The sequence below is a fragment of the Labrus mixtus genome, chromosome 2 (genome assembly GCF_963584025.1).
Source record: "Labrus mixtus chromosome 2, fLabMix1.1, whole genome shotgun sequence".
NCBI lineage: Eukaryota > Metazoa > Chordata > Actinopteri > Labriformes > Labridae > Labrus > Labrus mixtus.
In genome coordinates, this window is record NC_083613.1 from 18873114 (window position 1) to 18896551 (window position 23438).

A 23438-nucleotide genomic window follows, 5' to 3' on the forward strand; every position below is an offset into this window, starting at 1 on the left:
CTTTGGCTGACAAACTCTGCACTCCTTTTTTATAAGTTTTCTCCATCCTAGCCAGGTTGTGAATCACTCCATTGAGGCAGACATTTATATAATGAATTCCAAGTAAAGCAACAAGTTAATGATGCATTTTGTAATCTGTCACATTCATCGAGCTAAAGGAATTGCTACATACTTCATAGGAGCCCTCAACCATGAACAAATCTAAAACTGTTGCGCCTTTTTGAATAATAGCACGAGTCAAATTTTTAATGAGAAGGGAGTTTAGGAAAATTTTCAAAAATGTCTCAAATAACCAACAACTTAATCACATATACTTCAAGTTTAATTTCTGCTATGAAGCTGTGAAATTGCCCCATCAATCTTTGTAACCTTAGTTTGTTTAATTCGTCCCATCTGTTCTGGTGAAATAACAGTCTGGTGTGCTTTGGCCTCGTCAAAGGTACAGAGCAGGATTTCTGCAGCCGACTGACCTGCTGACTGCTTGTCTTGGACTTGCATTGGTCTGTCTGTGTTTATAAAGAGTCTTAGTTTAGCTAGCAGCCTTTGCTAATGCACTCATTGATTACACAAAACCGGCAGAAAGAAATAAACACTGTCTCGATGGTTAATCTTGAAGAGTTCAGCCGTTAATCAGACTGCAAGAGTAATCATATTTATACTCTCTTTACTAAATGTGTTTCTAATTCATAACTGTTGTAGCCCACATAGTGTACTTTAACATGTTCTATATTTGTCACAACGTTGTGTTTGGTTGGTAGCCTAGTACCTAATTATATTTCTCAGTTCAAAAAAATGAATATTCAAACCAAGTAGCCAGCTAATTAAGTTGTTGCTGTTTTAATTTTCACTGTTACTTAGCTCAGCATTGACTCAGCAGTAATCTGCAGCCTGCTGCTAGTTAGCATTGAGGAGCAATATAGCATCAACTGTACAACTAATGTAGTATCAAAAACCATATAGAATAAATAAAAGCTAACTAACAGATTTTCTTCAGTAATTTGAGAGAACCTGAACATTAAAAACGTTGGCTAGCTTGCAGCTTAATCCATGCTAGTTTACCAAAATAGATACAACAATACATTGTTTCAGTTACAACAAACAAATGACCCAAATGCCCCTTTTTTTATTCTGCAGAGATTTATTGTTTTTCGAATTGATCTCTTCATTTTAAATGTGTTTTAAAATAAACTTGTTTGCATGCTAATTGTTTTTAAAGAGCCCATATTATGCCATTTTTGGGGTTTGTATATTTAATCTATGTACCTACTTTTGTACGTTCACAATAGCTAAAGTCCGAAAAAAGTGTCTGTTTTCATGTACTGCTCCTCCTTGCTCCCTCTACGCTCTGAGTCCGTCAGCTACGCTCTGCTGAGCCCACACTGTTAGACCCCACATGGGCCAAGTCTGCTCTGATTGGTCTGCCGATCCGCTCTGTTGTTACTGGTCAGTTGCTCAGCACGCGTCTCGGAAATTTCAACATGAGCTGCTGGGCTTGCCACAACGAGCCAATGGACGTAGATCAGTGATCTCACACTGACAATGACGTCAGACTGACAATTTTTTATCGAGGGGGGCTGGAACCGAGCGTTACATGCAGCTAATGCTGTAGCTAAAAGGAGGACGTAGGAGAAGCCGCGTTTCTGCAGACTTTGAATTTTTGCAAATAGATGTGCCCAAACATGCACAGGACACTTGGAAAACACACTAAAGAGCATATAAAACCAGAAGAAGCATAATATGGGACCTTTAAATCCTTTTTAATAAAGACAGACACTAGCATGCACAGTCTTCCAATATTTTCTCTCCCCCTGACACAGTGCATTAAAAGCTGCTGCAGCATGACTTTTGATGACTTTGAAGTGGCTTTTCACTTCTTATATGTGAACAACATGTCCACATAACACTGGGTTCAGTGGGCAGAGGACATAAAGAGCTGTGACATGTGTAAACAGACAGACATGTTTCATCTGAAATCAGATGTAGTGTAAATGTATTTTCCCAGATAAATCCAATTGGTCTGAAATTGTCTTGTTTTTTTTAAGACTTTTTGCCCAAATGCTTATACCATGAACACATAAAAAGCTATGTGTTGAATCCATTAAAAGCTCACAACATGCCATGTGTATACGATGGGGAAATTATTTGTGCCTTGGCAACTAAAAAACAATATCATTAATGTGTTGATACTGGATTTTAAGTCAGTCATTTTAAGTGTATTGTTGTCTGCTTGGAGCAATTATTCACATCATTCTAAATATTTTAATGTTTGAGTTACAATTTGACCGCTAACAAAACAGCGCAATGTCAGCTACAACAATACAATGCTCTTTCCTGTCTCTGCTCTTTTGTGGTGCAGCTCCGGGCAAAGCTGTTTAATTTACAGAAGAACTAACTTTTATAGAAGTTTTATTTGGATACTTTAAATTACATAGATGATTTAGCCAGTCCCTTTCATCCTTTTTAATATCCCTCCTCGATATACAGAACTTGGTTCTGACTTATTACAGCTGACCTCAAAACATCTCTCCCTCTGACAATATCTCTGACATTGAGAGCAAGAAACAAACAGCAAACAGTTGAATTTCTTGCACAAGCCTGAACTTGCTGGTTTAATGTTTGCTTCTCCAAGGTGGTCCAAGCATCACCAGACAATCGACTTCAGGCTAACTGCAAACACGGTGAACCAAAGAACCCTCACTCTGAAGGTATAGATTACTTCTTATTTGAGTTGTCTGAATTTTAAGTTTGACTGTAATTCAGCACTCTGCCTGTACGTCTCCTGCCTCTCTCTGCCTGTGTTTCTTCCACTTTGTCAGTTTCTCATTGTGGTCTGTGGGTTGACTGGTCCCCGTCTCTGACTCCTGACCTTTTAATCCCTTGCCAGCTGCAGCGAGGCCTCAAAGACTGTGATTGTGTGTGCATGCATGTGTGATGTGTGTGCTTGTGTGTGTGATGTATGTGTTACAGAGGGAAGAGCAACTGCCCAATCAATAATCAAAATCAGCTCCCTAGAGCCGCTCCTGAACATTTCTAAAACATTTCACAAGAGTCTGCTCCTGAAAACTTCCTGAGTTGCTCATACACATGTGCCACATAGCGTGATTTTTTCAACATTTTGTTGGTAAATCCAAAATAAATCCGAAAAGCAGTTGTATTTTCACCACTAAACTGTCACCCATTACTCTGAGGGAAGCTAATAGACATATTAAGCTTTATCTAACTGAGAATCCATTGCTTTATTGCATTTATTAATGTTCCTGTCTACGTTCATAAATTCTGATTTTTTAGGTGTGTTTATTGCCAAGTTGCAATTAATTGCGCAGCCCTACCTTGATGCTAGCTGTTTTGAAGAAAACAATTAAATTGGCAATCACATAGCACAATGCTTGCCAAGTCCTAGAGACGTTAATAATAATGCAGGGTATTACAGCATACCTGAGTGCGGCAAGACTGGGCATACAGCCGCAAAAATACAAACTGTAGTAGCAGCAGCATAATCACTTCAGGATTAATTTATCATCACTGCTCACAAATACAATGGGTCTGAATTTGGGCCAAACAAGTCAAGTCAGTTATTTTTTTCCCCCATTTAATTTGTTGAGGGACAAGTTTGGTGCCACACCTGCAGATAATTCTGTGATTCAGCAGACAGTCAGTGTTGTTGATATACTTTTAATGTAGCATGACTCCTGCTCCATTAGGGTTCAATTACACATCTTGTCTCACCATGCAATTAATAAAAAACCCCTGCAGTCTATATGTTAGTGTAAAATCATCCTCTGACTCAAGATAAAACTCTCAGAATTAAAGGCTAAACGCCCATTCATGGTTATTAATCCATCTGAATTTTTTTATCTCATCTACTTTAATGCCATTTCACTTGTTCAATCTATATGTACTCACATCCCACTAGTCTAACATTTTTCATACTGAGAATGTTACACAAAACAAGAGATTCTGTGAGGTGCAGACAGTCTCCTGCCAGGTTTCTACAACATGTGTCAAATATGCAAAAAGGTCAGCAGATCAGAATCTGCACTTCTAGAGAAAACAAATGAAGCTATTGAACCACCTCGCCCTGACACTCCTCACATACGCATCATTCTTAATGTTAGTTCATTCCACATTCTTTCCATAGTTGTGATCAGTCTGATACATTTTACTTGTATGCTTTTTATCACGACTCCAACAACCTTGATCCAAGGCTCAGTGTTGTAAGTACTCAAAATCCGTCTTGGTCTCAAGACCACTTTTTGAAGGTCTCGAAATCATTTTACTCGGTCTTGTCTCGGTCTCAGACTGGAGGAACTCTGGATTTCTTTAAATCAAGACCAGTCAAGACCACCACTGTCTGGCTATTTTTCCATGTCATTACTGTGGTTAGAAGGAAAACGCCCCTTTAAAAAAGAACAAATAACTTCAATTAGTTTATAATTTACGTATTTATAATACGGCCGCAACCTTTCCTGAGTCACGGACTAAATGAGTGACACGCCCCCTACGCATAAGATGATCATTTCAGTGATATTTATGGTCTTGGTCTTGACTCAGTCTCGCCCTGCCTTGGTCTTGGTCTTGTCTCAGAGCACTCTGGTTTTGGTCTGTGTGGTCTTGACTACAACACTACCAAGACTCTCTTTTTATTTCATATTTAAGTATTTGATCAGTCACAAATTATTGATCTTAATAAGCACTAATACATTTTGCATCTAAGTACATCAGAGTTGTAGTAATCAACAGGACCTCTCGCTCTACCTCATATCACTGCGAAACTGCTCCCACCAAAAATGCTCATAAACTGTTGTCACTGCACACTGTCTGTCCCACTCAGCTAGTAGTGTCAGGTTCAGAGGTCAGACACACTGACACTCAATAAATATACATCAGAAAGTCAAAAAGTAGCACCTTGTGTGTACAGCACAGTCACTGTTATCTCAGCACCATTGAGGGCGTGAAGCTGAGGGGAGCAGGAGAGAGCTGCTGACACAAGTAACACCTAATGATGCATTTTGTACAACATGGCTATGATTGGCTTGTTATGTGCAAGCTTACCCTGATTGGTTGTTTGATTCACACTGGACACATTCTTTTGTTAAAAATGCAATGGGGCAGGCACTAATTTAAGGAACATTTCAATATAATATTGTTAAAGTTTGAATGTAATTTATTTGAACCAACATTCTAATGAAATCATATTGTCTACTTTAGCTTTATGGACTTAAAATAGTTCATTATAATGCACTATGAGCAACACTTTGTTTGACTAACACTTTCAAACGATTATCAAGAATAATCAAATACTTTAACTACACGGTGTAAAGTCATTTTTAACGCCTTTTGATAAACAGTAATATGTAATGTAGACACCTGAAAACATGCCTCTTAAATACTTTTGTTAAGTTTTACTGTACAGTCCTAAACCTCTGTAGATTCTTTGGTTATAATTAGCATTTACATTCAGAATTGTGTTGCTAACTTTTACTTTTTTTTGCAACATTCCTAAATGTTAAAGAATGAGAAGGCAAACAGAAAAACACTGACTTGTTGCAGCGTGACAGCGTGGTTCGCATGCCAAAAGGAGAGTCAAACGAGACCTTAAGGCAAACACACAAACGCACAAACACATCCCCCCAAACGTACACCTGAGGCAATGGTTTAACAAACTCTCACAACATGAGCGTGGACTTCAGCACACGCGCCAACATGGCTAGTTTTCTTCCAGGTATCAAGCGGCTTCTGTCATCACCTTTTGTGACTACGATGTGCTCAGAATACCTCCAGACCTACACCCTTTGAAGTACTTTGTGAGGCCCTGCAGCCCCCAGGGAAATGTGTACCTGCACTCAGTGTGTGTGTGTGTGTGTGTGTGTGTGTGTGTGTGTGTGTGTGTGTGTGTGTGTGTGTGTGTGTTAGAGAGAGAGAGAGAGTGTGTAAGGGAATGAAGGCTGTTAAATGAGGATTTTGTACCCTCAGGAGAAAAAAAAAGAGAAGAGCTCAGAAAAAAGGGGGCTGGAAGGTGGGGTTCCCCTTATCAACCACACCCGAACCCCAAGACCAGCACACAAACAGACACCTCCCTCGCCCTCAGGTAGAGGCAGGATGGAGGCGTGGAAGCAAGGGGGATGACATGGCCATGGGGCATTCTGGATTTTTCTGTCTTTTTGCTGAAACATCATTTGAAAGCTTAGTATTATTATTATTGGAGGTCAGTGCCCTGGTTGGTTGAAATGTCTGATACTGACAGTCTGTTCTGGGATAAATGCATGTCAAAGACAGCAATGCACATTCTGCAAGCCTTTGTCATTTTGCACAAATGTCTAGCCCCTTTAAATTTTTCTAACATACATTTCAATCTTGGTCAGCCTTTTAGCTTGAAGAAAACTGCTTATAGACATGTTATCGTCAGCATTTTAGTCAGATCCTGCTCAAATATGAATGTGTTGAATAAATGACTCACACAACTAATCTTAATATATACTGCAAAAGATTCATTCTTTCTAATCATCATGAGGGGTATACACTGTGTCAAAAACTGCTGATATCAGGATTATGATGTTAGAGTGTTGGCGGTATCTCTCTGTCATGGTGCCTCCTGGTACCACAGAGGAATGTTACGAGGAGTCTATATGTGTCACGCTCTTTACCTTCCTACTGAACCACTGTGTTTATACAACACACAATGAGGATGGGGGTGGGAAGGTGCTTAGAGACATGCTCCATTGGTTAGTAAAGAAATAGCAACCCCTAAATACTCCCTGGGGGTAGAGAAGGGGGGGGGGGTTATAGTTCTAGGAAAGTCCAGGTTCCCCTCCGGTGAGCATGTTAAGTCTCAGCCTGTTGTAGGCTTCAGTGTAGTATTCCCCGGGTGTCAGGGAAACTTGTAAAGATGTAACGCGAGTCTTTTTATGTGCTGAAAACTGAAACCAAATTTAGCAGTATCATTTCAATAATAGCATGTTTAGCAAATTCATGTTATAGTTGCTTAAGGCAACATTTTGACATGGGGCCGTAAAGGTGAGGCAACAAGTAAAACATTTAACAAATACTGAGACACTAAAGCCACTTTCTCATATGCACTCCTGAAAATATCTAGATAATTTCAGGAGGGCCGCTCCGGAGATTCTCCCGACCTAGCCGTTCACATATGCTCCTAACAGCGGGAGACTATCCCTGTCAGAGGGGAGGGGGGGGGCGGGGGGTCTCCTGAGGTAATATGTGACGTAAAAAGAACCCATGCAAAATCATCCCCTTAATTCCGTCAAGCTCAAATTCATTAATTAATTGGCTTTTTATTAAGCACACCTGGATAATATTATTTGCATTACATGCAAAATAAAACTTCAGGGGGTCTATGGAATTGTGAATTGGCATCTTCACTCATTAGGAAAACAATTGGTAAGAAAAGTGATCAAATTTTAAAAAAATAAAAAAAAGAATAATAATAATAAAAAGATTTGATTGAAATGGAAAAATATTTAAGCAAGAACATAGAAACAACTTCTCAACATACATGATTGAAGCAGTGCAGTGAATGTGTAAATAGTCTGCAAAGCTCCAGGTCAGCCTGTCCATGAGGGATCAGCCCTGAGCAGCACAATGACTGCACTGAGCAAGAATGATTTATCAGCAGTCAGAGGCCCAACACTGGACGTCCGCTCCATCTGCGTGGTCCCTGCTTCCTTAAACGCTCCCAAATGAGCTGACAAGCCGCCCGGCCCACCCCAACGACACACCTGCAAAACGGCAAGAGGAGGGACAGATCCAAACCTCCTCCACTTGTGCTCAAAATGAAAAAGACTGTTTTGAAGCCAAATTGAGACAAACCGAAGTGAAACCTTTCAGTTTTTTGTTTTTACTTGATTTACATTCATCAGAGGTTTTATTTCACGTTGATACAAAATCTACGTCTGCAGCTCGTAAAGACCAAAACTACAATGAATCTCCACTAATACTGTATCCTCTATTAAACTGCAATGTAAGCTCAGTATTTAGTTTAAACCTTAACATAACCACATTCATGATCTTCTTCTAATCCTAAACCTACCACAGTTACCAAATGCAAACAATACAAGGAAATGTTTTTGAGAGTTTGCATTAGACCCTTAAGAAAACTTATTGGAGTCATCCAATACAAATGCTACGTTTTGAAATGGAGCTTGGAATCATGAGGATTTGGAGACTGAATGGTAGACTCGTAAAAAAAGAGAAGTCAAGTAAAAAATATAGGCTCGCAGCAGAAAAGCAAGATGGAAAACAGATCAAACAAAGACCAGAACAAGAGAGCGGAGGGGTGAGGCTGGAAACAAGCCTCTGCGCTGCGGTAAAAATGTCACAGCTGCTGGTTTAAGACACAGTGGATGTGGAGGACAGGAAAAGGAGTCGCAGAACAGCTAAAACAGTCGCGACTGAAAAAGCAGGGAGATGGTTTGTTTTGTTCCTGAAAGCCGAGTAAAATCTCGCCGTCAGTGCATCACGTGTTTCAGGATGCAATTACAAGTGTGGAGGAAAATGAAAAACAGCCAGTTGTGTCATTGATTTTATTTCACTATAAAGTGTACCCGAGCAGTCGTACAGTGACCGAAATGTGACCCGGAGGGAGGGTGTGTGTGTGTGTGTGTGTGTGTGTGTGTGTGTGTGTGTATATGAGTGAAACTTTAGAACACCACAGGGCACACTTAAACCACACTAAGAGGAGGGGCTCTAAGTTGATGAGGCTGATAACAACTGAAACCTCGTCTACACACTCTCACACACACACACACACACACACACAAACCCTCTCTCTCTCACACACACAACACACATACACACTGAAACACACACACACACACACACTGTCCATCCTCCTCACCTTGTACCTCTTAACTTCCTTCATAGCGTTATTAACTCCCTGATTGGGGAGCTTTCCTCCTGTTTCACCCCTATTTAGTTGTCATGGTGGCATGACCTGAGCACTTATTAGCTGACCCTCGGGATTAGTCCAAGATGGAAACGGGGGAGGGAGTGGGGTTAAGCCTTCACCTCGAGGTGCTCGCTGCAGCATCTCAGAAAAACCTTAATTAAATTGCTGAGACACCGAGTCAGGAATGTTTGCTTTGCTCTCCCTCTCTACGCACCTCACCCCATCGCTCTGTCTCCACCTCTCTTTGCTTTTCCCAAACTTATAACGAACTCCACGCTGCATTCGTTTTTCTCTCTGCTCTCAAACCAATATTAATTTGGAGAGCTCTTATTGTACTGAAAACTCCCCACAGAGAACACAGACAGTGAAGGCAGCGGAGAGCAATGTTAGGTGAAGACAGCAGCTCATGGTCTGCATATCAATTCTCAGAGTTATTAGATTTCTCTGCAGCAGTGCAATACAAACTCTGCAACGCACTGCTCATGTATTTTTATAACACCTAGTGCAGGTTTACTTGAAGTTCAAATGTTTACAAAGATCCCTGGGGTGTATTTGATCTTCTTTTCTACATGTTGAGGGATCCTTATTCTGTCACTGCACTATTTACCCATATCAAATATTTATACACAAAGATTACACATGTGCATGCAAATATCGCAGCTGAAGATGCAGCGTTTCCTTTTTGTCTATGAATATGTAATATCTCACAAATCCTAAAAATGCTGATCAAACCTTCCTCAAGCACTTTGGATTCTTAATTTCCTTTCTTGTTTGATTTAAAACCTTAGATTATTTAAATTAATTATATGAAAAAAAGCAGCAATTGCACACTTTTGAAGTGGCACAAATCTGTGTCCCACTCTTGATTTAAGAAAAAACTTTAAAAAAGTAAACAGCTGATTTGTCGAAAGTGATTTTGGCACTTAGGAAGCTCCTGTTTTAAAATGTTTTATTTCAATCGATTTTTGATGGTTTTTATATTTTATTTTAAGAAATTTAATGAAACAGTAAAAAAAAAAAAAAAAAAAGCCGAAAATCACAGAGAAGATGTCACGTTTAAAGTTGACCTTGTCTGAACAATAAATACAAATTAAACACAAATATATTGGGAAGATTAATTTACCAATTCACAAATTTTATAATGAGCAACAAATGCTGGCATTAAGGTCACTGCACCAGAAAATATTTGATATTTTTGCTTATAAGATGACTAATGAAGGAGGTTTTAGCGCTCTAAAGAAAATAATAGAAATATAACATCTATAGAGCTTAAAACCACCTCAGTGCAGACGTGCAAACTTCTGCACACACACAACATCTTGCAGAGGACACATTGTATGCAGGCACCGTTAAGAAACAATTTTAAACCCACAAACAGCCTTTACATCCCAGAGGGAGTATGTTGATGTGTCTCCAGGGATCAGCAGCGAATCACAAAGATTAGAAGTCTCTAATCTGAGGTGAAAACAAACAGCCACGAGTGACAGAACCCACGGAGGGGTAGATAACGACCTCTAATCCGATCCATTCGACACATACACGCTCTGAGGCAACGACCACGATAAGAGCTAATCCTGTTTCCACATTTCTCCGCAAGAAAACACTCTTCTCAGTGTGTGTCTGCCCAGAGCCTCCCTCTGAGCGCGTCTGACGGCTGATCCTGACCCGAGATAGTGACCCGTGCGCCGGGGACAGGAATGCGAGGAGACCGTCCACAAGGGACGCTTTCAGATGTGAAGCACGCTGGGTAAATTTTAAGGCACTACAAGAAGCTGAATGCTGGATCAATTAGGCAATCAGATTTACAGCCTGTGTCAGCTGTAACAGAATAACCGATTAACTGTGTGGGTTTTAATCGATATCAGCAGCTATAAGACTTCAGGCACGAGGATAATGTATATTGTCTAAAAGCCATCAAAATGACATTAATCTATCCTGAGATGCATGTAGATGTAGGCTACTATTGTCATTCACAGTGTGCACAAAAAGATGCCTTTGTATCTGTATTGTATTTAAAGTCTTCAAATCACAGTAAGAGGGTGAGAAAGCGCTGGAGACTCTTACCTTGGTACAGTAATCCAAAATCCGCTGGAATGCGCTCGGGCAGCTTTTACCCAAACTTTTTCATCCACTTTCTGATCGAGTCCGTCTATGCAAACGAACAAAATAAAACAGAAAAAAATATCTGTGTTTAACTTCCTATGCCGCAGCAGATTCAACGTCCTCTCGGAGTTCAAAGAGAAAGGTGTATCAGTGCAGCGCACTCTGTCAGAGTAGACACCCGGCTCCGCCAGCGTTCGTAAGCTCACAGACTGTCCAACAATAGCGCTCATTGAGGTGAAGGAGGCGAGTAGTTAAACAAGCCGAGGGAAGTGGGCGGGACCAGTGTGGAACCACAGCGCGCGCTCATGCTCGTCCCCCCTAGCAGTCTGCACCATAGACTGTCTGCACCTGTAACATAGACCTGTATCCACAGCAGGAAAGATGATATCTGCAGATAACACCAAATCTTACTAAATGCTGTTTAGAAGCTGATTTGACGAAGTCTGACTAAGACTAAGAATAATCTTACAGCTTTTTACAGGCCTTTTAATTCGTTTTGTAATCTTTCCTCGTCTTTGTTCTAAACTTAATTATCTTTGTATTATGAAAAAAAATACATTCTTCACAATGTGCATACGTTTTTAACGATTAAGACTCAAACTTATGCCGACCAGAGCTGTGTGAGTACACCAAAGCCCCTGGAAACCCAAATCTACAAAAAGCGTCTATGTTATTTATGATTTTAAGTAAATGATATCAAGTCTCTAAAAGAGTAAGAAGTTACCATCCACATGTTTTTGAGATTTTTTGATTTAAGTTTTTGAACATTTTTGGACATCAGTGTCACAAGTGGGCAGTGTTAGCTCTGAGATTTATCATGCAATACATGTCAAACCAATACTTACACGCATGTCCCGCCTAATCAGGTGCAATAAAACTTCTCTGCTCCTACAGCTCGACCTTCATGCTCGTGTGTGCCGTTCCTGGCTGCCCATCCACCGGTGAGTACAACAGCTGTCCTCGCGTTGGATTTGGAGAAACAATGGGCTTGCTTTTTTGGTGAGATGTGCCAGAGTCCTGCAAAAGCAACTCCCACATAATGCTGCACACAAACCGGTCAATCAGTTTTGTACAGAGCGTTCCGGGCTTTGCCAAAACGGCTTCGTCTAACAACTGGAGCATGCCCTCTGTGCCTGCACTGACATCCAACAGGTCAGCTGGAGTCGTGCTGCCCACCTCCACTGGTCACTCCTTATCTTTAAGTTTCTATTCAAACAAACCAACACTCTACAAAGTTTATTTTCCAAACAGTATATCTTCGTTTTCTTTGTGTGGATGATTTTGAGATATAGGGGAGAAAATGAAGAACATGCTAACTTTGACTGGGATTCGAATCTGGAACTTCATCGCTGTGAGGCAACAGGGCTAACCACTGTGCAGCCCCTAATTAAATATTCAATACTACAAAATGTACTTTGTCTTCAATTAAACGTTTTTATTCAAGGTAGTTCACGAGGTCTGAACCTGAATGAACACTTGTAGCAACAGACATCGTTCAAGGAGTAACTATATCTCCTATTTGTCATCACCTTTGTGTTGTGATAAAACACAAAGTTGTACAGGTTTAGCTAAATGAGCATGACACTGAACCTACACGTATGTGGTGGCTTTAATATGACTCCAATCCTGAAACTGCTCTAATGGAAATGTTCTGAAACATGTAAACTAACATGCATACATAATCAACATTAATGGAACTAAAGAGGATTGTTGCATTCATAGAATTCTTGCTTGTACCTTCAGTTATGAATAAAAATCCATGCCAACTGAGTCACTAAAATCCACCAACACAATATGTTCTTGCTCCAAAGCAGCATGTAAGATTGCCTTTCCATTTGAAGCCTGTGTGTTTATACAGTCTTGGGAAAGTTTCTGCAGGTGTACCACTAACAGAATACTTCTTCCCCTCACCTAAAGCTGAAAACGAGCTGTGAGCGAGCACACTAAATTCAAACCACAGGGCCGTGCTGTGTTCAAAAACACTTGGAAACCTGAGACCCTCGTCGTTTTCACCATGCTGCATTCAGCCGGGTGAAATGTTTATCAACATATCTGACATACAATTATATCCACTAGTGTAACTCAGCAATTCAAACACATAAACACGTTTATAATCCATAACAAAAGGAAATACAAGACACCTAAAAGTGAATATAATGTTTAAATAGGCTACATGCATTCAGATAGGCCTACATCACCCCATAGACCCACATACACATACAGTATATGTGTGAGCTCTGTCCAGATATAATCCTGTTTCTACATGGCTCACTCAGAGTAAGACACTAATAAATTGGCTCAATGTTACCAGAAGTTAGTCTTGTTTTTAAAAAAAGTGTGAATATTTTTTTAACTTAGCAAATGTGCTTTATTTCTGTGTAACTTTTCAAAAGTAGAGACAGTCTAAGTGCTTTACATTCAGGCAAAGAGACTCATTAGGGGTAAAACAATGAAGAATATTTCTATGAATAACAGCAGCATTAAAAAAAAATCAGAATCCATCCATACAGAAATGATTGGAACAGTTTGAGTCTGTTATGACAGCGATTGTGAACTTGATTTATTGTGTTTACTTCTCAACTGAAGACGTTTCATTATCGCATTTTTTTTTTTACAGATATTAGCAGCAATCTGATTGGCCCAACGTTACATCATAACGCATTGATCATCTGCATGAAAGTTGACCGTGGATGGTGTAGGTCTGACTGCGGGTTTTCACAGGTGTGTTGTTGTTTATAGCAGTAGCTGACTGTCTCGTATACCGTGTCAAAGCAAAATAAAAAAAAACAAAGAATACAATATGTGGAATTTATTTCACACAGTTGCTAAATTAATGGGAACACTTGGGCTATAAACGCTCTGTGCAGCAGATCAGTTTCATGCTCTGCATTGAAACGATGTTAAATTGCATTGTCCCAGATTTTGTGTGTAAATGTGTGTGTGTGTGTGTGTGTGTGTGTGTGTGTGTGTGTGTGTGTGTGTGTGTGTGTGTGTAAACTTGCAAGGTTGAGAAAGAGGAACAGATTTTGACAGCAGTGTGAGAAAACAAACACAACAACCCTGATCCTTCACACTCCTGCAGCTTTACAGTGAAACACGGGCGTGGGATTTTCTCATGGGAAGAAATCAATACAGCAAACTGAAGAGGTGGCTACTGTTTTCAAATCAATCAGGGAGGGAGCTATAGAATACAACAGAACAGAATAGAATAAATGATGGCCATCTCACAGCTGTACAACAACATTTCATGGCTTCTCTCAGTGGTAGAGGTGAGAGAACAAAGACAAAGAGCAACAGATAGGTTAAAAACAAATAACAGGGGTGTCGGTGGCGTAGTGGTTGGTTCGTGCACCCCATGTACAGAAGCTGTAGTCCTCGAGGCGAGCAGCCAGGATTCAAATCTGACCTCTGGCCCCTTTAATGAGTGTCGTTCCCCACTCTCTCTCTACCTGATCCACTGTCTGACTGAAGCCCAAAAAGAAAAAAAGACAAAGACCAACAAGTTAAAAAAAAAAAAATGATATATGCACTTAGCCATGGTTATTGCACTCTGCCCTCTATTTGATCTGGTCATAGCTCTTAACAGAGCTCCGTTCTTTACTTGGATCAAAACTGTTAAGAAGTATGGACCTTTTTTGCATTTCAGTTGTTTCTTATTTGTCACTTCAAAGATCTAAAAATGCAACTCTCAAACACCGCACAAATCAAAGTATATAAAGTTTTATCTGCAAGGATTTAACAAACCTGTGTGAAGAGGGCTTTGAAACATTTGAACTTCATATTTGGCCTATCATTTTCAGAAACGTCGCTGAAAAGTTCAAAGAGAGACCAATTTAACACTTAAAGGTGAATTAACTCATCATGTGGAGAGCTACTGAGTCTGTAAAAACAGCTGTGTCATGTCTTCTGTTGCTCTGGATTTTGTTTTCTAAAGTCTGAGAAAATAATCCAGACTAACATGTCATCCTGTGCATCTGCAGTCAAGGTCAATACTTCAAAAGAGTTGACAGAGAACCTGCTCTTTAACCTGGGGGTGCATGCAGGGGATCATTGAACTTAAGTCAAAGAATCCTAAAATGTATTTGGCTAGTTAAAATATCTTAACGTCTACTTTTTAAAGTGAACTGTTAATGCACTTTCACAAAGATTATACCATACAAACTGGAATGTAAATAACTGAGTGTGTGTCCTGCAGCATGGGCACCAGAGGAGGGCTGCAGTTGGTGCGTAGTGGGAGTGTTTCAGTCCCGGGTGTTTATGTGATTCACACAGCCGAGGCTGGGGAAGGCTTGACCCTTCACAGACCTCCCCAACACAGCGGAAATGACTCCTGTCCGTGTAAGATCCTCTACTCTCTCTATGTGTCCCTCTGAAGCTCCAAAACTGTTCGACTTGTTGCCTTACGAGAATGTAAACACAACAGGATAACAAAGAGGGATTCAGCAGAGCCAGTGTTAACCTGTGTGTGTCTGTGTGTGTGTGTGTGTGTGTGTGTGTGTGTGTGTGTGTGTGTGTGTGTGTGTGTGTGTGTGTGTGTGTGTGTGTGTGTGTGAATGCTTGTATGTGTTTACATGCAAGTCACTAATGTATAGCACATAGCTGCCTGTGTTACAGCATTGCAGACTTTGGCAGAGTTCCTTTAATGAACGCTGGTACACATACTGTGTTTCAGGAAGAAATTGTTGTGGCAGAGAGGAAAACATGAAATAACACAAAGGAATTTCAGCCTGGAGTTACTCTCCCTAGGGGAGGCAGGCAGTCTCGCTGTTTGGTCCTGAGCCAGGAGCAGGATAGTAAGACTACTACAGCAGCCATGTTCCTTCTTTATAGCCATTACTCTGTGTCTGCACTCCCTCTTCCTTTACTGAAATGTATGAATCAAATGTCGTTATGATATAATTCCCTCTCCTTTTCTTCTTTTAGTCTTTTTTCATGTTATCCTTTTCTATACATTTGTGTGTGCGTGTGTATATTGGTGCCCCTCTCAGATGCTGCTTTATTAATAGAACTTTTCTCTGCTGATGATGAAGTTACCACCTGGACCCTGTTACACAGCCACACACACACACACACACACACACACACACACTTATAACCATGCAGCAATGTACACACTCCAAGCCAGAGAGGGCACAGACAGGGTGATGTGTGTGGGTTTGTGTGTGTAGATGTGCAATATGAGGTTGGCAGTTCTCCAAAAATATTGCCTACTAGTACTTAAGGTCAACACACCAGCCATTCATTACACACAGTGCTCATAAAATCATGACACTTAAGTGAAAACTATTAGGAATGCACTGGATCAAAGTATTTTACAAATAGTTTATTCAGTCCCATTATTATGAAAATCATTTATGTAAATGAAAATAGTGGATAGTATCAGCTTTCACCTGCACACACTCACATTCATGAACTATAGGCAGTCAAGCTATCATGCCAGTTGACGGCTTGGACCATTGAGACTGATTATCGATGAAGGACACTTTGACATGTGAACCTTTTTTGTATCTCTTAAAAGAGCTTTCTTTTTGCAAACCAGGTTCCTGATGAACTTTATGTGCATTTGGATGATCAGTAAGGCGGAGAATAGAGAAGAGTTTATACAGGATGGAAATAAAAGACCACACAAGGGGATGTGTTAACATACTCCAGAAATACACCCATCCATCAACATCAATGAACCCCTGAAAATGTTTTGATAGGATGCATGTGTAGGTGTAAACAGTCAATAGGTGTAGGTGAGTCAATGAGTGAAAACAGCAGGTAACGTTAACATTAACTGCCAGCGAGAGGCTGCATGATGAGTTTCTCTATTGAATACTCTTTAACATTCTCCTCAGTTGTCTGTATTATGTTTTCTATTGTGGAAACATCCCACTATACAATATTGATATTAATCCCAAAAAGTCACCATTACAAAATAATTCTCCTACTACATGCTCAACCTAGGATCCCCCCCAGAATATATATTTTTTTCTTTGTATTGTGACAGATCTTCACTCTGACAATATTCTGCTGTGAGGAACTTTTGTGAAAGGAAATCCTGCAAAATGTCACTACCTTAATGTCCTGAAAAGTAATTGCAGCTGGAATGTGCACATAAAAATGTTTTATTCTTAAAATAAAAAAAAGTTTAGAAGGAGGAGCAGGGAGGAAAATGAGTTGATGGAGTGGGGATTGGAGGGAAAAGAGATGATTGGAGCAAGAACTGAGGGTGAGGTGTAGGAAGGCTTGGAGGAAAGGAAAAGGAGAAAGAATGGAGAGTAAATGAAAAGCTCTGAGTGGGAAGGATAGAGGAAGCAAAAACAACAGGGGGGGTGTTGTTGGAGGTGAAAGAGGGAGGTGAGAAGCGGTGACTAAGACATGGGAACCCATGTTTGCTTCTCGCCCCAGACCCTGTAGTTGTTAGTCTTGTCGGTGTTGTTGTTGTTTTTTCACATGGCCTACCACCTCGTCGTGTGGACCACAAACACACGTTAGTGTCGTTTCTCACTGCAAATCATGCTCACAGTCTTCAGCTCTGCTAATAAGCTGCACTCAGACGTCCTGTGATGATGGGCACTGTCGCACACAAACTCTAAACACTCGGTTTTAATACAGTGGCAGGTAATGTGTGTGTAAGCTGTTACCAGAAAAACAGTGCCAGTGCCAAGTGTCGAATACATAGCCTTTTTAACATAGAGAGTTACAGTTTAACGAACTAGGTGTGGGTGCTGGTAGCGTAGTGGTTAGTGCGCGTGTCACATGTGCAGAGGCTATAGTCCTCCAATAGGGCGGCCCGGGTTCAAATCCAACCTGTGGCTCCTTTCTCATGTCATTCCCCACACTATCTCCCTGACTTTCCAATTCATCATTTATCACTACTACTGGAATACTGCACAATGACACACTATTAGAAATACATGAACATACATTCTGATTTCATAAGTCGTGTGTGTGATGATTGCAGTGGTGAACATGAAGCAGATTCAGGCCTGATACAGCGGAGGCCACAGCTGGAAGGGGGAGGAAGAGAATATGTGTGCTATTACAATCGTTTCATTCTCTCTGTCACAACATACGTTGAATGTGACATGCTTTTGTGTGTGTGTTTTTGCGTCTGTGTATGTGTGTCCAGGGAGTGGACCACAGCAGGAGGCCTCCAGCAGCCGGGGGGGAGCTGCTAGTTCTCACAGCCCACAGAGTGACTCTCTGACAGGGATCGTGAGAACCTGGGTGGCAGGGGTCCTTTGTGGTTGAGAGGAATTTAACAAAATGTAAAGGGAAGAAAACAGCAGTGTTCACAGATGTCAACAGCAAAACATAGTGAGAGGAAGGAATCTACACGGCTGCTCAAGAAGAAAACTATTTTTAGGACAAGAAGGTTAAAAAAAAGTCCATGCTAAACAAACCTGTCACTACACCTACGTATTCAACTTGATGACTCCTTCCTCTTAGACTCATGGTGGAGCACAGTTTTAGTTTAGAATGAAATATTATCAGCAGTAAGGGTTGAAGTATCGACTTAATTTAGGCAAAAGTATTATAACCATAAATAAATACGTTTTCACAAGTTCAAGTTAATGGCAGTGTAACTGAAGTTAAATAATGTACTTATAATAAATAGAATTATATGTTAATCATTAAAACTAAAAGTAATCACTGACGAAAAAATATAATACAGTAATAAAAACAGCCCCTATGGCTGTACTACTAAGCTATTTTTCTTATGATTTGGCATGAATTGTAAAAAGGAGGATTTCACTAAGAGTAGGCGGAGCATATTAAACTATTTCGATCAGACTTCAACAATTGGTGTTTATTATTGAACAATCTTCTAGTTCTTTTCTAAATTCATACTTTTTTTGTTGGATAAAAAAAATAGTTACAATGTTTGTTTCGTTCAGTTTTATCCAACCAATAGTGAAAACCTCAATCTATTGACAATACAGTTACCTTATCTAAATGTGACAAATCCTAACATTTTAAAGATGGTGCAGTTCAAAAAATGTATTACTTAAACAAATGTCATATTAACAATAAATAATCGGTCAATTACCTTCTTGTTCAGGCTGTTCTTGTGGAAAAGATTCTAGAAAAGATCTCCGTCTTGATACAGAAAAATCTGAATTCATAAATGAAGTAGTTACTCCAGCTGTCAAAGTGTAGTGGGGAAGTTAATGGTACAGTGTTTTCTCTTAAATGCCAAAACATTGAGGCAGGAAAAATGACTACAATGATGTTACAGTAAAGTTGACCTTTGACCTTTTGGATATAAAGGGTCATACTGTAAACCATATTATGACATTTGTGTCATAATAGCATCTCAATGAAGGTGTGAATTCATTAATTAAGGACATTTTTTTACTAATCCCAATGACGACATCAGTTGATCTCTAATCAGAATATGTTTGTGATCATGTGGATGTGAAGACATTTGCACTATAGGTGTGCCTAATATTGTTTATATTAACTATTTTATTGTGTATACATGATGGACCACTGATGTCATAAAGAATGGACAGCACAAGAGTTCTCAACAAGGGAAACCAAAAGATTTAGAGCTCCCCACAATGACTGGCTGCAGTATAGTTCATAAGCTCTGCCTCTCCCGTGCTAATAGATTGGACAACTAGAAAATCAAAATACACGTCAAATGTTTTTTCTCCGACAGGGACCTGTCTGTATAGTTCTTTTTTATCAAGCCGATTCGTTAATCTTTCTGAGAAGTTCAGTTTTAATACATTATTTGGGTTGAGCAGTAACATCCTGATATAGGCTACAGCTTTTCTGATGAATGTGGCGCTGTGTGCGGTAGATTAACATAGTAGAGGAGAAAAGGTGAGAGGAAACGTCTAACAGTAACTGTCTGCTTCAAATTGAAACAAGAATCTATTCTCACCTGAGAGGTATTTACCATTTTATCAGCAAGTTCGTGGAAGGGGTGGGGCGTTTATTCTGCAGCTCCACCAGCCATAGCTCTTCTGCTCGGAGTGGCTCTAAATCTTGTCACCAGTGCAATATGTCAGCACCCTTTGCGGGAGTATTTTGGCTGTAATTTTGTACATGGCATGTAGTGGTGGCCGATTTGGAAGACATATCATATATTTTTATGCATTTTGGCAGGATTACAATCACAATTTCATTACAATTAATTTTCATACTGATTATAAAGACTAATTTAAACTAACTGTTTGTACCTCTGTTGAGTCCAAACACTCTTATTTGTCTGTTTTAGTCCCGTTTTTTTGTCATTTCTCCTGTTAAAGTTAACCGGATTAAAATGTCTCACAGGAGCTTTGAATTAATAATATAGAATAGAAACGTTTGGTTTTTGGCCATTTGGTGGCAGTGGAGGGACTTAATGTTACCTTCATGTTAGAATGCAGTTGTTCATTATGTTCAAAGTATAAACTTTTACTCTTTGACTGGCTGCTCTGGAGTTTAGTTCACAGAAAAAGCTGCAAGAACATGAGCGTTGTCGTATAGGCCTCTGTTCCAGACTTAAGGGAGATATTAAGACACGGTTGAGGTGTCTGCAAATGTTGGTGTGTGTGTGTGTTTGTGTGTGTCTGTGTCTGTGTCTGTGTCTGTGTCTGTGTCTGTGTCTGTGTCTGTGACCACATACAAGACCAGCTGAAGTTTATGACCCTGCAGGGCTCTCTGTTTTCTCAGGGTGACAGAAAGGACAGCCGGTCTGCAGGGGGCAGAGAGACAGGAGGAGGGGATATATTACAGCAACACCTGGTCTGTAAGTACAACTGGATAGAATTTGGGGGTTGGATGGTTTAGGAGCTGTATCTGTTGTACTTGTACTTGTTGTATGTAGTATTTTTTAAGATAGCTGGTTAAGGTTATAACGTAAATTTGCTTACAAGAGCTTAAAGATCTTGTCCTTTACCTGTAAGTGATAAAAACCTCATTCTCCTGTTTTTTAACAGTCCAATATATTACTTACTGTTACTTAGCTGTGGAGAATGTCAACGAAGATTGTATAGTGTGATGTAACTCACTTTGTCTGACACTCTGGCAGTGACTACAGCATTAAAAAATAACTATATAGAACTAATCAATCTTGTTGCAGATGGTCTTGTTTGTTGGTCATATAGAGGGATCCGTATTCATTTTAGGGAGTTTCACAACCAGCTAAAGCTTTCAACATAACATTTGACATTGAGCCACCATTTTCTTAGAATTGTTTTAATGCTTTAGAAAATAATTTCAGTATGATTGTTGTACTTGTGGGAGGCTTTTTTTACTTAATTTATCAGCTGGGAAAAGTGCTGCTGTCATGTGATAATGTGAGTTTTTGTTCTGTGGAAAAGGTACAAAAAGTGGTTTTCTGCAGCCTGCTGTTGATCTCCTCATCTGACACAACCTCAGCGACAGCATTAACTCACATTTAAAAATCAATTCATAGTTATTGTAGCCACTTTCCGGAACGATGAAGCCGCTGAAAGGCTGAGGTTGTGCCTATTAAAAAAAACATACGAAAAAATAAGTTTGACTTTTTTTTTTTTTAAAAGAGAATCAACTTATCATAACGTGCATTAACTCGTAATCAAAGTAATCACAGTGAGCCAAAAACCATAGCGGTCAACAATAAAGACGGCGACTCTGCTCACCCTCTCTCTTCCAAAAGAACAATAGGTGAACAGGTGATTTAAATCTAAAAATGATATAATAAGCAATAACCCAAAACACCAAAATATAACACACACTACAAACCTTAAAATACTTTAAATAAACTTAAACGTATCCATGGCTCCAACAGTATACAAATACAGAATCTTCATAATGGTCTGGTTTGCATTTGTAGCTTTAAACATTGTTTCATGTTTTACATTGGGATACAGTAAATATAATTTATTAAAATGTTTTGTCTTCTTTTTTCACATTTATTAGGATATTTTCTGTATTCCTGTCCATTTGTCACACTTGTTAACTTCAGATTTGTTCTTCTCCTATACACTTACCATTCTTCTGGAACAAATCAGTAAGAGGCTTTGTGTTAACATAAGTAATGGAACATAAATAACAGCTGACCTACTTCTACACACACATGCTCAAACATTACATACAATAAATAACACAGGAACCCGTCAACTCAATCCTCTCCAAGGGCATCAAAGGAGCAATTTCCTCTGTAAGTGTGTGTGTGTGTGTGTGTGTGTGTGCGTGCGTGCGTGCGTGCGTGTGTGCGTGCGTGTGTGTGCGTGTGCGTGCGCGTGCGTGCATGTGTGTATGTTTGAATAAGGAAGAAGAAAGAAAAAAAAGAATGTGTAAATCTTCACTGACCTGAAGGTGTAGATATGGAAAGTGTTATTCTGCACTTGTGTTTAAACAATGCACTAAACGCCACACGTTGCATGAAATACAAACTACACTACTTTGTTAAAAGGTTTTGTACAAAAAGATAAATTTCCCAGGTGATAAATTGTGCTTTTTGTAGACTGGATGGTGCCAAAAGTGATTTATGCCAACCACTGAAGAAGATCTTTGAGGTTAGATGACAGTAAAACAATGAATGACGTGTGGATCCTGGGTTTGGGTTTTCAGCATGTTTGTGATTTATGCAGGCTGCAGTCAGCAGGAAAAGGGAGAGCAGGGCCTTTAACTTTGGGGCTCCTCCCTTATCTGACAGAGGGAGAACAGATCATAGACAGCTGGAGATAAATAAGAAACACATGGGAGAGACTGTTCACGCCAGAGAGGAAGAGACAGTGAGCCAATATGAGGTCACCCTCCTTTGTTTGCTTCTTTTTAGATAAAGACCAACATCTCAATCAAGGACTTAGCCTCCAGGTGTATAAAGTGAGGCCAAAGCAGAAGTCTCAAGCCTGCATTCTTTTTACCAGCCAGCAGGGAGGACTCCTGATTGTGTACATAGACTGTAAAAAACATGGCCTTACCCATTGGTTTCTTCTGAAGCGGAGTTTGGAAACCCATCAATGACTGTTGCCATATTGGAAATGTTGTTTCTTAACTTCTTATCATTCTAGAGACAATCATAGAATCAGAGGTGTCGTTGAGACTGGCCTTAAGCATCCTTCTGTCATAAGATCAAAACAGAAGAGTCCATACAGTTTGTTAGAAATAAAGAAATGAGCTATTGGGACCAATCATGGTTTTTGTACTAGGCTGTAAACATTTATGCTTTTAAAGTGGGCATTCAAATATGGCCAACTTCAAGTGGACACCCAAGGAACTAAAGTCATTTGCACTTGCTTAATTTTTTGACATCAGATGATGCCTTCAATGTAGCATGTTCACTCCTGGGTTTTGGTCCATTTCATTGTAAAGAGGCATACACAAGGGTATGTCCTTGAGGACAGCTACATATTAAATGTAACTCTTTGATTGTTTTACCTTTATTCATCCAGGTTAGTCCCATTGAGATCGGGGTTATGTCTTGTTTAAGGGAGGCATGGCCTGTTGTTGTTGTTTTTCACTT

The 23438-nt window shown here is 39.8% G+C and overlaps 1 protein-coding gene and 1 long non-coding RNA gene across 2 annotated transcripts in view; both read right to left on the bottom strand.

Moving 5' to 3' along the window:
- The window catches only part of LOC132987410 (vasorin-like), a 28776-nt gene extending 17561 nt beyond the window's left edge, over positions 1–11215 (bottom strand). Inside the window, exon 1 of the mRNA XM_061054463.1 lies at positions 10967–11215. The gene's annotated coding sequence lies outside the window, so the exon portion shown is untranslated. The remainder of the gene's footprint in view (positions 1–10966) is intronic.
- LOC132987429 (uncharacterized) overlaps positions 1–23438 on the bottom strand; it is a 56013-nt gene that overhangs the window by 17561 nt on the left and 15014 nt on the right. The window lies entirely within an intron of this gene.